General features: G+C 32.9%; 1 protein-coding gene across 5 annotated transcripts in view; it reads right to left on the bottom strand.

The window, feature by feature from the left end:
• LOC124534735 (furin-like protease 2) overlaps nt 1-15,963 on the bottom strand; it is a 285,263-nt gene that overhangs the window by 217,911 nt on the left and 51,389 nt on the right. For 2 of the 5 annotated variants that reach the window (XM_047110728.1, XM_047110729.1), the window contains exon 1: nt 9,135-9,352. The exons of the other annotated variants lie outside the window; for them this stretch is intronic. The gene's annotated coding sequence lies outside the window, so the exon portion shown is untranslated. Of the gene's footprint in view, nt 1-9,134; nt 9,353-15,963 lie in introns of those variants that run through there. 5 annotated transcript variants of the gene reach the window in all.

Genomic DNA, 15,963 nt, shown 5'->3' on the forward strand with positions numbered 1-15,963 from the left:
TACACGTGATGGAAAGCGAATTAAGCTTACCACCTTTAGCAATTCGTAGACGTTACTTGGGCTCAAAATATTTGTTAAAAGCAAAGTCTTTAGAAAATAATAGTATTATATCTTTACTTAGAGATTTTGCACCTCAATTTGAAAAATCATATTGGAACAGAAGAAAAAAGCCTTTATTAATCTTATTATTCAATGAAATCCAAAATATACCAGTTTATAGAAGCTTTCAACTAGAAATGTTTAATTTCAATATTTGGCCTTCAAAAATAGACTTGGACCCACACATTAAAATAGATATACCTCATATAAAAAAAGCAAAACGCTCATATAACTCTCTTGATATTCAAATAAAATGTATAAATTACTTAAATCTACAGTATTCTAACTATTATAAATTATTTACTGACGCATCTATATATAACAATGAAACGGGAATTGCCTTTTATGACCCCCAAGCAGAAACTAATATAGGATTTAAAAATAATTACAAAATTTCGATAATGTACGCAGAACTTATTGCTTTGGCTGAAGTATTAGGTTATATTGAGACGATTAATTTTAGTAAATTTGTTATCCTCACGGACTCAAAAAGTTCATTACAACATTTGACTCGTTGCACCTCGACTTTTCGAGGAACACCGATAGCCAATACGATTATAGAACTAATTCTAAAAATGAAGTCCTTTAAAAAAAATGTGGTTTTGCAGTGGATTCCTTCTCACGTCGGAATTGTTGGTAACGAGAAGGCCGATCAGTTTGCGAAACAAGCCTGCACTGATGGAAGAATAATTAATGTGTTACCTTTCTATACAGATTGTCTGTATTTTATAAAAGATAAATTTGTAGAATCTTGGAAAGAATATTTTGATAAGAGGTCTAAAGAAAAGGGCATATGGTACAAAACGATCCAACCACAACCTTTCAATTATTCTTGGGTGGAAAAATGTGATTTAAAACGTGAAGATATTGTAATGGCGTTGAGATTACGTTCCGGACACATTCCATTAAATAAGTTTGGATATTTAATGAAGAAAGTTTCTTCTCCTAATTGTCCCAATTGCGGGACTGTAGAGGATGTATACCACATTTTAATGGAGTGTGTTCGTAGCGAACCCCTCCTAGCACAAATAACAAATAGATCGATGGGAATGTGTAACATTTATCTTGCTAATCCTACTTCTGAACTAGCCAGAATTATGTATAATATAGGTAAACATAATATAAATAAGCGTCACTAGATAGCATGATACGTGTAATTATGGTAAGGTAATAAATGTTTTGTGAAATCTACCAGAGCAACATAGTCACCTAAGTGACTCAGCTCTGAAAATGAGAATAAAAAAAAAAAAAAAAAAAAAAAAGGCAGTCAAGTATAGGCAATTTCTTTTTTTTCATCATACATACTCTTAGAATGGTAGAATTGATAGAATACACCATATAGTTTGTTTATAGGTGAACCTTTAATTTAACCCGCGCAAAACCGAAACAAATATCTCTTAGTTAATAAAACAAAGATATACCTACTTCGAAACTTAATATTAATAAAAACACAAAAGTAATTCGAAGAATACAAATCCAAAGTCACCTTATAAAAATAACGAGAATTATTACCAAAATCATAGAATCGCGATGATGAAACCACCCCAGAATCCTTTCAGTCCAACACAGAACAGAAGCTGGGGCGAGTCACTAGTAATCTATATTATTGTAAAATTTAAATTTTTCTTGGTGCTAGGGCTTTGTGCAAGCCCGTCTTGGTAGGTACTACCCACTCATCAGTTATTCTATCGACAAATAACAATACTCAATATTGTTGTGTTCCGGTTTGAAGGCTGAGTGAGCCAGTGTAACTACGGGCACAAGGGACATAACATCTTAGTTCCCAAGGTTGGTGGCGGGTTGACGATGTAAGGAATAGTTTATAATTCTTACAGCGTCATTGTCTATGGGTGATGGTGACCACTTACCATCAGGTGCCACATATGCCCGTCCGCCAACTTATACCATAAAAAAAATTAAAATCCAAATTGAGTAGTTTTTTCGTGAAAGAATAAAAAACATAGGTAGATACATCCATCCTAAAAAACTTTCGAATTTATAATATTAGTGTAATTAATCGATCAATTCTATTTAATTCTTGACATATGGCACGACGCCTAATACTGAGGTTAATAACAGCGAAGGCTGTAACGAGAGCTCTTAATGCTTAAGCCCCGGGACGTGCGATCTCGTGGTCAAACGCTGAAGTTTCTACTTGGAAACGTCTAGATACTACGTGCCAGGCTGGGAACGATGTGGGTCTTGGCAGCATCCTTAAGGTACAATCAGTTGAGAGAATTTACTCTTATAATTGAATAAAGGAAATTCTAGAAAGAAAATCGTTTCTATCCTGATTTACAGTTTTTGTACTATAAAGATTAAGCTGTAGTCTTATATTTTATTTTTATGATGAAATCAAATAATCCAAAATCGACTTTTTATACGAAGTTATGAATCATAATAAAATATTATTTTAAGGAAAATTAAATGTTAAGTAAACACGGACAGACACCGAGAATATATCAATAGTCATTAAAAAATATTTGTTTTACAATATACATAAACTTATTTACTTCATAGATAGGCGGTCGAACAAATACGCCAGCCAGCTTGGTGCCTTATGAAGTTTTAACCATTTAAACTGCGATGACTGACTAACACCTTAGTACAGAAAGAGAAACAGTGTAGTAGTATAAGTAAACTCAAACCGAAATACAACAATAATATATTTTGCTAATTGGCGGTTTAAAACACGATGATTGTGCATATAACCCTACCACCTAATCACAGGTAATAAATTTCCCACGGCTGCGCTAAAGCCTCATCTACCTTTGTTAAGGAGGTTAGGAGCGCATTTCACCACGCTGCACCTCATGTTGTAGAAATCGACACATGGAGGTTTCCTCACGATGTTTCTTTTACTGCCGAACAAGAGTTGAATTATAAATACAAATTAAGCACATGAAAATTTATTGGTACTTGCGTGGGTTTGAACCCGCAATTATCGGTTAAGATGTGCGCTTTCCAACCACTAGGCCATTCACGCTCTTATCGGCACCAATCATCTTATAGGTTTTATATATCCTACCTAAAATAAAATTAAAGTACTACTAAGCTGTTATACTTAACAGTGATAAGTGAAAGGAACAACCTACAGATGAGTTAATTTAATTTCGAAATACTATTCTGTAACAGAGACTTACATTGCCAATTTCATCCAGTTGTCTAACGTGTGTTTTTTGCTGAACACTTTTCTAAAATCTTTGGCAAGACTATTAGTGCATACTGACGCTTCTCATTATCTCTAATCTTTAACAACACACTACTGTGGAAATGAGCTGAATCTATACATATAATAAAATTGGAGTGTCTGTTTGTAATATTAAAATAGAACCTTTTTACTCAATGAATATGTATGTAAATACTACGGTACATACACCAAAATAACATTTTTTACAATTTTTGTCTGTTTGTTTCGACTAATCTGTGGAACAGCTGGACCGATTTTGACGGAGCTCTCACTGGCAGATAACTGATATAATAAGGAGTAACTTAGGCTACATTAACATTTTTTCCTTGTCAAATTCAAACGCGTACAAGACCACGGGCACTAGTTAACAACAAGTGTGGTTGAATCGATTTCTAAGCGTCGATATAATCAAAATCAAATCGAATATGTGTCATTCGAGAATTCGCACATATAATGCAATAACTAGTATTATTGTTCAGAGAATTGAATTAATTCGATTGCTAACTTTAGTTTCACATTCAAATCAGTGCCGGCCGATTGCATGTGAACACGATACCAATAACGCGGTGACCCCGTTCGAAATTCGAACTTAATCCGATGAGATCCTCTAAAACACTCATAAAAATGTAAATTCACCCCAACTGGTTTAGACAAATATATATATATATATATATTTTTAATTAATATAAATATGAGACAACATCACATACATTACTGATCACTTGTGTTATTATACTTTAGGAAATTTAATTACCTGTATTTCTAACAACAACAACAACAGTCTGTAAATTTCCCACTCCTGGGCTAAGGCCTCCTCTGATTTTGAAGAGAACGTTTTTGGAACACATTCCACCACGCTATTCTAATGCGGGAATAGACGGGTAACAGAATTTCTATGAAATTTGACACGTGCAGGTTTCTTCACGATGTTTTCCTTCATCGCCTAACGAGATTTATTATGAACACAAATTAAGCACATGAATATTTAGTGGTGCTTGCCTGGGTTTTAACCCGCAATCATCGGTAAAGATACACGTGTTCTAACCACTGGTACTTTAAAACTAAATATGAGACAACATCACATACATTACTCTGATCCCACTTATGTTATGGAAAATCAGAGTTAATTATTGTGATTTCATTCAACAATATTTGACAGCCGCGTTTATTCAGTTACTAGCTTGTAAGGCAGATTCAGCTGTCCTTAGTTCAAACCCCATTTTGACCAAAAAGGTTATTCGTTTTTCTGTCTAGAAATCTTCATTAGTATGAATATGAGAATATAAATTATCCTCCATTAATGTTATGGCTACTTTCCTTACCATTTGTTCCATGGAACTACTAGCTTGAAAAGTTTAGGATGGGTGACGTACAAACTCAGACATCTTTAAGTCAATAAAGTTAAGCCGTTGCAAATTAATGGCCATAGAATAGTTCAGACTCCCAATATAGGAAGGGAGAGTGTTCGGATAACCTAACTCAAACGTTTACGATATTTATGAAGAGCGCCGTTCAATTTATGAGAAAATCACTTTGTGTGATCAGATACGTTAAGGGTTGTTACGAAAGGGACCGAACTCCCGATTTGACATTTAATGAGACATTCTTTTAAGTTTAGGGTCGGAGCTATTTTAGGAGACCATCAGATGTGATCTTTTCGAAAACATTCTTTGAGGATCCCTCAGCGACCCGCATAGTTCGGAATGCTACCTCCAAGGAAAACTTCGAATATATTTCGCGAGACGACAATACGACATTCTTTTTCGCATTTTTTTTTTTTGTATTTCGTTAAAACTTTTAACAAGATCCTCGAATAAGACAATTTGCATTCAGTTCATACTTTACATTCAGTTTTATTGACGAAAATATATTTCGCATTCAATAAATATATTCATCTTTTTCTTAAATATATACGGCGCTACTTATTTTATTATATAATGAGTGTTTAAAAACCTATTCTTCTCTTTCTCTCATTTTTATTTTGGCACCCGAAAGAAGAAGAGAGCGTTGTTTAATCAACCCCTAAACGAAAGATTACAAACCAATAAGGGTATACAACTTTTACATTAAAGAACAAATACAAAAAGCGATATATTTTTTCGGATACAAATAATTAAATTCTCTACGTTTTACTGATATATGCTTGTTTTAGACATAGAACCTCTCGAATCGCTCTTTTTATTGATGAAAAGTTTAAAATCCATTGCTAAATATAAAAGATCTAAGCGTACATAAGACGGAAAGCGACTGTGTTTGATACCATGCAGATTAATAACAGACCTAAGTAAGAAGTAGTTTTTCAATTGGTAGAAATATTTTAATGTTTGTAAAATTATTTTAACTAAAATTACTTTTATTACTTTAAAGTGTCAGGCATTTACAGTTACTAATTACGGGATATTCACCATTTTCTGTTTTGTTCGGTGGAGAACGATATTTCGACATTATCTACGAATGTCTTGTCTGTCAGGCATTTGTTTTATATAAAAAATAAAATAAAAAAAAAAAACAAAAGATTATACGTACAATTGATTTGTTATGCAATGAATATTAAAAAAAAGTAATTAAATTATTTTTTTTATGAGCAGTTAAGTTTTATTTTCCGTAATAGGTAATAACCGTTAGACTAGAGTTTAACGAACGACATTGTATTATGAGCGAATAAATTTTCCGAGTCATTGTTCTTATCAGTTTTAATTTATTGAGATGAATGCAACCATTTTTTTACTTAGCACGCTTGTTACTTAATGTTACAAAAATATAATAGAGGTACTTACTTAACGTATGGGATATTAAGATTTACATATGTTTAATAGCAGTACTATTTATTATCTGTAATTATATATTTCACTTAATATTATATCGTAACGTATATCGATATATAAAACCTCTTTTTGTTGATATGTGCAAAGTTGATCGAGGTTAAACTCAGAGGCGACAGCAAGCTCTTCCAATCAAAATACCAGCGAAACATTTGGCTAGGATCTCATTATCATCAACAAATGGCATTAAACTAATTTCAGATCTGAGCAAGTTGTTCTAAATACGCATTAAGCTACATGCACACAGCGCTAATGCCGCAAAAGTAATATAATATTTAACTTAAAAAATAAACAAAAAAAGTACGATTTACAAATGGCTATACAGAATTACAGACCATCTGTCATAGATCTACTAATTATTAGAGATGCTTCTCTAAATAATAATAACGAAATAATTGTCAAATAAAGGGTGCCACTTTACATGGTTTCTATATACTCAACAGTGCTAATTTTTTCCGTGTGTTGACTTTATTATATTGGTAATTCCTCGGGGTGGCGGAAAACTTGCTCATAATCTGTTATAGCATTTGCTTAAAGTCACGATCGCGTGCTGATACAGCGCCGTACATTTTACTAAATTACTTGTTTAACCTCAAGCTAGCAAACGAGTGTTCATGTAATGTCCACTGTGTGCTTCTAGGTTAATGAAAAATATTGTAGATTATTTTATGCTTTTTTTTTAAATGACATACAATGTCATCAATCAATTTAAAGTAGCTTTATATCAAGCATCTTGTAATTTAATCATGCATTGAAGCTTTACTATTTTATTATGTATCTATTAAAATGTTTTAGAGACAAAATTTTACAAAATTAGTAATGACAAAAGAGATAAAAATATCGCAGTTTTTGCTTTTTAAAATTGTTTGTGTAGCACGAAAGCCAACTGGCATTTTTACTCTAAGGAATTATGAATGCTCTGCGAATGTAAGTTCTTACAAAGCCATTGTCTATGGGCGATGATGACCAATAACCATCAGATGCTCCACAAACTATATCATAAAAAAAAAACAAACACGATGGGATAATATAAAACGCGCTTGAAATTACCATACGTGTAATTAATTTGACAAATCAAGTCGCACACAGACAGATTACTTGACAAACGCTTAAATTTTTAAACATAACGCACACAACAACACACACACTTGTGTATATACAACAAGGGTCTAGTATAGAGGTAAATTCTTGTTTCAAAAGCTGACCGTAGACGGTATTTATTAATGGGATTTCAAGGGGCATGTTCTAGAATTGGCACGATAGTTTGGACTCCAGCCCGAATATTGTATCCGAGGCGTTCCGTGTGTTCTTGTTCGTCGTAAGTCATATTACGGCAAAATTTAAGTCCACGGCTTTATATGAACAGAATAGAGGCTAAAACGTATCACCGAACTATAATATTTCATTGCTTACTCTGCGTACAAAACATTGCAATGTATCAATAAATATAATATACTATCTATATTTAATTACGTAAACAAAAAAAAAACAGAATATACTTTATTCGAGTAGGCTTTTACAGGCACTTTTGAAACGTCATTTAACAACTACATTAAGTGAAGCTACAATCGGTACCATGTAGATTCTACAGAAAAGAACCAGAAGCAAGAAGTTAAGTCTTTTTGTAACACTTGTTATAAAAAGAATTGAATAAAGATGAAGCACTGGAATAGGTCTCGCTCTGGGTTTACATCTCTTAATTACGGGTTGCTGGTTACACAAACGTAATTCCCCTCGGCACTTACAGTGTTTTCCTTAAACGCACGAACGGTTAATAACAGCCTCGCCCGTTATCCAGTAAACGTTAGCTTGGTGGGCGATTTGTCCTACCATCAGTGAGTAAAATGTAAATTTCAAGTACTGTAGGTTGTGGAATTGAATTAAGTATATAACTGGCTACCTGTACGGGCTAACGGATATTATAAGGGTTCCTAAGCAACGTTTATATTAAAGGACAAATATTTAAAGGGAATATCCTTTTTGGGCCAGTACCCTCGTTAGTGTACGCAGAACACCTCATCACATTCAAAACAGAATCGGATGAAGGGTTTATTAACATAACATAAAATGATGGCTGCTAAATATATATTGACTATTGTATGATATATAATAGTAATATATTTATGAGTATGTGAATGACTTGCTGATTTGAACTACTGATGTTTTAAAAAAGCCTCTGTTTGAGAGCATTACGTTCTCTGTCCAGACACGGATTACTACAATTAATTAAAATTAATTAATATACTGAGCATATTTAGATATTTTACAATATTTTTTCATGTGACAGGACTCAGTATATACTAACGCATTGTACCACTAAACGATGTAGTTCCGGTTTGAAAAATAAGGCGAGAACTACCTGCAGGCACTAAGGACATAACATTTTATTTCCCAAGGTTCATGGCACATTGATAAAATCCTATTGTCTATAGTAAATGGTGATCTTTCATACTAATATTCGACTTACCTACTTCATAAAGTCATTTTTTATGGTATAGGTTGGCGGACGAGCGTATGGGCCACCTGATGGTCAGTGGTCACCATCTTTCATAGACAATGACGCTGTAAGAAATATTAACTATTCCTTACATCATCAATGTGCCACCAACCTTGGGAACACTCTTCAAACCGGAACACAACAATACTGATTCCTGTTATTTGGCGGTAAAATAACTGAAAACGTACATAACATATTTTGTAATGAATCAATAACAAATAAAATGTACGCTCTGCTTAAAACGTTTACATTAAAATTTAACGACAGTCTGTCGATCCTTCTTATACTTTCACTCGAGTTAAAAAAGTTTAAACAGGATTTAACGCGCACTCAGAATAACAATTTAATTAGTGAAATGCTCCATCGTATTTTTGACTCACGCTCGTAATTATACAAACAAAAAAAAACTTTGAATAAAGAATCAATCGTCATAATCTTTAATCAAATCATATCCATCAATAAGTCATGAAAACCAAAAATAATATTTAAACATACATTAAATATATAAGCGTTAATGCAAGATTACCTTAAAAGCGTTTATTCTCTTCAAAACGTGTAATCACTCAACTTTCACAACACACATCACAACACAACACAACACAACGGAACACACTCGAACCGAAATATATATCTATATATATATTTTTATATATAACTCCGGCACTCCAAACGTCCGTCCTTTGAATAACTTGAGATCAGTTTAAAACACTTTAAGGCAACGTCACGTGCGGCTCACATTCACTTTCAACTACATCACGATACATAGCAACCAGCACGCTGACTCCGAGGTTGCGAAACCGAACCGTGACCTTTACATACTAATCGATCGCTTAAGAATTATTACATAAATACCTATCTAAACTTTGATCTTTTCCTTCTATATATAAGCACTTATTAAGTACTTGTTGTATCCCGCGAATTTGTTCGCGTTTTACGAGTCAGTAGTGATACTATGTATGTACTTATTGGACTCCAAGTTTGCTTCATTGCAAATTCCATCAAATCGCTTCAGCGGTTTGATCGTGGAAGAGCAAACAGATAGAGTACCTTTGAAAATGACAAAATGACAGGTTAACAGTTTATGAACAACATCCAGTGATGTTCAACTCACTGATTTGGGCGGAGACCTTTCTTTATCGTGACTAGTTTACCGACAAATATAAGTCTACAGGTGTGTGCGTTAAAAAAACAAATGAACTCTCTATTCCAATGTACATACAACTAGAAAGAGTTTAGTTGCTGGAACAACTAAGTTCCATGGATATCTTCTTGAATAACATAAGCCAAAACATGGTGAACTTTGGCAATAAGGTGCTTTGCAATTCCGGAAGGTACCATTAATTTAACAGTTAATATAATTTAAGTTCTATGTGTTCCGGTTTGAAGCGTGCGTGATTGATGAACGAGATAAGAGCAATTACTAATAAATAAAACTACTTACAATAACTGACAAGTAAATTTATCGAAGGTCTAAAGCGTATAGCAAATAGCATTCTAGCAAATTTTGAATTTAGACTTCCTGTAGTTTTAACACGCTTGTCACGTCAGAAGTCTAAAATAAAGCGAAGTGGAGTCACTCTGTTCTTTTTTTTATAATCAAAATCAAAATCAAAATCAAAATCAAAATAAACTTTATTCAAGTAGGCTTTTATAAGCACTTTTGAATCGTCATTTTACAATTAAGTGAAGCTACCACCGGTTCGGAAAGTAGATTCTACCGAGAAGAACCGGCAAGAAACTCGTAGTTACTCTTTTTTAACATTTAAAAAATACAACGTCATGTTAATTAAATACAATTATTTCAATTAATGTATCCTGCTCGGAAGTCAACAGGTATTAGAAATGCCCCAAATTAATTAAGGAATTACTAATATTCCTATTTACTCCTCCTATTAAGCTTAACACTACTATTAGGAGAGGGACAACAATAGCCCAAGTGTTCAGAATCGATCTTGCGTCATTCTAAATCATCGGCTCGAAAACCATTGCGCTATCAATCCTTATATATTAATACTAGTATTCGCCTGCGGCTAAGCTCGCGTTTTAGGGTTGTCATGTCTTAGACAAAAAAGTAGCCTATGTCTTTCTTGGAGTTCAAAGTTTGCTTCGTACCAAATTTCATCAAATTCGGTTCAGCGATTTGGTCGTGAAAGAGCAACAGACAAACAGAGTTACTTTCACATTTATTATATTAAGTATTATACTTAAAACCTTCACCAAAACAAGCTGCATCTTTTGTTATAAACTTCAGCTTCAGTTACAGTTACAGTTATTATATTACAATAATAAAGTTCTGAGTCAATTACTAAAAAAAATTGTGTTTATTTTCCCCACTCATGCAAGCCCTGCAACTTTTATTAAGCAATTTAATTTTTAAATAGGTCTGCCTACATTTTATATCTCAAATTAATAAAGATTATGAAAGATAATTAATTTAGAGCGAAATTGAAAAGATCCTCAGAAGATTCTATTTCAATTTTAAAAGAGTAGGTATATCTGCAAAGGCAGTTCTAATTAAAAGGAACGTTCCACATTCTGCGAAAAATCTTTGCTAAATCATTTACATTCAAAAACATTATCTGTTCCAAACTGTGACCAGACCAAAATTTGTTGATCAACAAAAATTTAACCAGAAATTTAAAAAAAAGAACTACCGTTTAAAATTGAACAAGCAAAGGTTGATTACTTAAAATTGTATTTTTATATGGCAATATTTTGTCTATATTTTCAATTTAAACGGTATTTTCAGGCTTCTTTTTTTTAAAAAAAAAAAAACATTTTTTTAATTTTAGAACGAAATATCAATCACTTTCGTCATAAACGATAACCATCTCTTATCGATATATTCTTAAAATGATACAATTTTTATGCTGAAGTTCTAAAAAGTTATCAACACAACATCAACATATTCCACCACGCTGCTCTCGTGCGGGTTGGTGGAATACACATGTGGCAGAATTTCTATGAAATTAAACACATGCGCACAGGTTACCTCAAGACGTTTTCCTTGAACACGAGATGAATTATAAACACAAATTAAGCATATGAACAATCAGTGGAGCTTGTCTGGGTATGAACCTGCAATCATCGATTAAGATGCACGCGCTCTAACCACTGGGCAATCACGGCTCGAAAACGTCATAATTTTGACTAGACTCAAGTGTTACTTGGTAGTTCTAGACCATCAAGACGGCACTACCAACTTTCTTTATATTAGTTATATATAATTGCTACTTTAAATTTAATATAACAATTAGTAGCGGTTGAAAAACGACTTCCTACATATTAACATACTCATTTAATTATTATATGTAACGAATTTTATAAGGCATATAATTTTATACAAGATATATTATATTCAGATTAGCATAAAATACATATTATATTATATAACTTTATATACATAATAATATATTTTAGCAGCTAAAAATAGTATCAGCTCGAGTTTCTTGTCGATTTTTCTGTATAGTAATGTAGAGCGTCGTTTTCTATGAAAAAAGCAACTTCATCGACGACCCATGGTTTTTTTCTTAAAAGCAAATAAAACTTACAATCATCATAAGCAATTCAAAGTCACTTTTATGTAATAACTCGTGACCAGCCCCGGCACGGACGCAATGCCGATACTGATATGTTTACTTACGACATCACATTATAAACTTCTAAAATGATCAGTGTTTCTTTACAATACCGTCCATGTATTATTTACAAAAACTTTCCTTTCGAATCACTCTATCTATTAAAAAAAACACACACACATAGAGACAGACAGCGATAAGCGACTTTATACTATGTAATGATTACAACATATATTCCATCAAACCGTATGATGTTTAAAATCAAAATATAATCTATCAACGAAAACGCAGAATAACATTAATACATGACAAATATAAAAACAAATTGAATAAGAAATCCTTTTGAAATTCGAACGCAAATAAATGTAAGTATTTCTGTCTATTTGTTATAAAGAACACGTAAACTCAAACGCTGACAGCTCTTAACGAGTTTCTGCACGAAGACGGAAGTGCTGATTTGTTGCAAACTGGTTTTATGACATGTTATATTAATCACAACAACTCGACCAATCCCCGCTAATAGTGGTCAAATGTTCGTTATAAATGATCCGAGAGAATCGTTTGTTAAGTTGCTGCCTTATACGCTTATACGGCTACGGGATCAAAATATTCAACGAGAGGCTTCGAAATACAAATAATTTAGTTTTCCTATAAAAAAATATTTCGCTGTAAAGCGAGTTTTGAAAGTAGAACACAACGGCCTATGGGGTTAAATAATTGCGGACTGCTTTATTTGTGCACAGATACTTACACTAAGGGCTGATTATCTATTAAACAGAGTACGCAACTGCCTAGTGATCCGGCATCTTAAATCCCAAAGTCAATAGCGCAATTTCGATGTAAGGAATAGTAATTTTTATATATCCATGGGCAGTGTAGCACTTACCTTCGGATACTATAGTATATTGGACTATAACATTAATTTTAAAAAAATCAAATAAAGGACAAAAGAGCACTGAACGCTTCGATTTGCCTAATTATATATATATAGTTTACGATAATATTTATATACCAATATTGGTACTAGAAATCGTAACAAAAAAGTCAGTACAAATGATCGCATCGAATGCAGGCTCACTGCCTCTTCAGCGTCCTTTCTCTGCCGTTCGATTTCTCCATATTCACATTCACTGAAATATCTCGTGGGAACATCTCGTAATATTAAAACCAGATTTCGAAGCGTGACAAATATCATAAAAGCGAATATTAGCTGCTATACAAAATAATCATTTTAGGCAGGCATTTTATAGCACTTTGTTAAAACAAAGTAGGTACCAAAAACTTCTTCTTTTCTGTTTTTTCATTTACGGTCAAACTACTGAATCGACATTTACGAATTTTACAAAACCCGAAAGCTACTACTATGCAAACTATAATGGCATACTTTGTAATGGAATTATTAAAATCTTTTAATTAGCACGAAATGCTTGCTGTATTATATAGATCTAATATGCATGTTGATTTGATACCAGTTTTCCCTATCATACAGATCTGAAATCATGCTTTTCCGAACAACCCACTACCCTACTACCCAGGATACTACAAACGAAGGACTCCTTAACATTGAACAAAATAAATGCAAAACTTTATATAAATATAAACGGTTGTTTATAAAAAAAGGATATATTGATATATATTTATTGCGTATTTAAATAATAGGCTAACGTTCACATCCCTCTTAGACGTAAACAGTTTATTATGTGACGTCCTCGACCCCAAAATGATATGGAACTAATTTGCAACAAATTCCGTAGTATATAAAACAAAATGGGCGTTAAAACCTTATTTTAATACAAAACATGACAAGAGACTCCTTAATTAAAAAATTTACTACTAAAAATATATATAAAAAAATATTATTGACCTAATTATGTCAGGTATAAAAATAAAGGAGTAACTATTTATAACATTAAATATTTAACTACAAAAATCACACTAATTAAAACCATTTCTAATTGAAAAGTAAAATAAAATATATTTTTAAAATTAACACGCTTTAATTAACAAAAAATAAGTAACAAATAATCTTTAAATATAAATTTAATTAGCGTAAAAAGCCTGTAGGTCGCTTGGTATCAGTTCGCTCAAATTTTTAATAATTAGTTATTCGTTAATCCATGAACATGTAACGAGAAAATACCGAACAATATTTTACGTAAACAAATTATTGTTTTAAAATTTTCGTAATTATTACGAAATAGGATATTCTATTCTCTCTTTACATTCGTACATAGAGCCTACGTAGGATAGAGCGCGGGTTCAAACCTTACTAAATTTCCGTGTAATTAATTATTTTATTAACTATAAAACATCATGATACGACACATTATAACTTAGCATGAGGTAACTTTTAACGACTAAATCCATTCCGAACAAGCATTATAAAATATGATCAAATAATTTAATAATTTGTCAGATGTAATTTACACAAGCTCCCAAACCCTGTTTTAGCTGTGGACTTTCTTAATGTCTATAAGGAACTTACTTGCCAAAATACTTTGTAGGTGTTATAGTGATTAATCGGTGAGTGGTATTACGCTTTTTTATGGTATAGGTTGACGTATTAGTATAGGCCACCTGATGGTAAGTGGTCACCATCGCCCATAGACAATGACGCTGTAAGAAATATTAACTATTCCTTACATCGTCAATGTGCCACCAACCTTGGGAACTAAGATGTTATGTCCCTTTTGCCTGTAGTTACACTGGATCACTCACAAACGCTTATATAAGACAACGATTACATCAAACACCTGATGATATGGTCATCATCGCCATAGACATTAGCGTCATTGGAAATATTAACTATTTCTTACCGATACAAAAAATAGCGAAGGCAATGTGTGAAGAGAATAATGACATAAATAAATAAAATGGAGACAAACTGTACTACTATGACTTGCGTACAAAAAAATAACAAAAATTCTACTACTTATTTTTGTTTTATCATTTTGTCGCGATCGCTTCGAACCAGACAGTTTCCACACGTAATTTAATTAGATAATATTATAATTGTATGTGAAAATTTAAATAATACATAATTACACAGTGACACTTACTGAGAACGTTTACGAAATTATTTAAAACACTAGCAACGGTCTGAGAACGTCCCACTCGTATCAAAAGGAGAGATTAAGACATAGCAACCACCACGCCGTTTCACGGGTTGATGAATACGCAAGCGGTTAACTATTATCACATGCTACATAGCTATTGAGATGAATTTTAAATACAAATTTAAACACATAAAACTCAACGTTACTCGGGAACCGTCAATATCCGACTTTTTTATGCTATTGATTGGCGAGCATGTGGGCCAACTAATGGTAAGTGGTCACCACCACCCAAAGACATTGGCGCTGTAAGAAACATTAACTTATCCTGTCATCGCCAATAGGCTACCAACCTTGGGAACTAAGATGTTATGTCCTTATGTCTGTAGTTACATTGCCTCAGTCACCCTTCCAATCGGAATACAACGAATATATGATTAGTATGGTACTTACGCAGACGGGCTTGCACAAACTGTTTGTTGACAGAATGTGTATGTGTGTGTGTGCGTGTCCTTACCACTGAGCGCTCCCGCTCTGCTAAGTACAGATCACAATAGCCCCAGGGGGCTGTCACGCAAATGCCCAATCAAAAACGAATAGAAAGCGCCACGAGATTTAAAACGATTAAATAAACATAATTATCTTACGGAAACCATTAATATAATATCAAGGAATTTCACTTAAATTACAAATTTCAACAATAATCAACACTCGAGTGAACTGT

Source organism: Vanessa cardui, chromosome 13 (genome assembly GCF_905220365.1).
Source record: "Vanessa cardui chromosome 13, ilVanCard2.1, whole genome shotgun sequence".
NCBI classification, from domain to species: domain Eukaryota; kingdom Metazoa; phylum Arthropoda; class Insecta; order Lepidoptera; family Nymphalidae; genus Vanessa; species Vanessa cardui.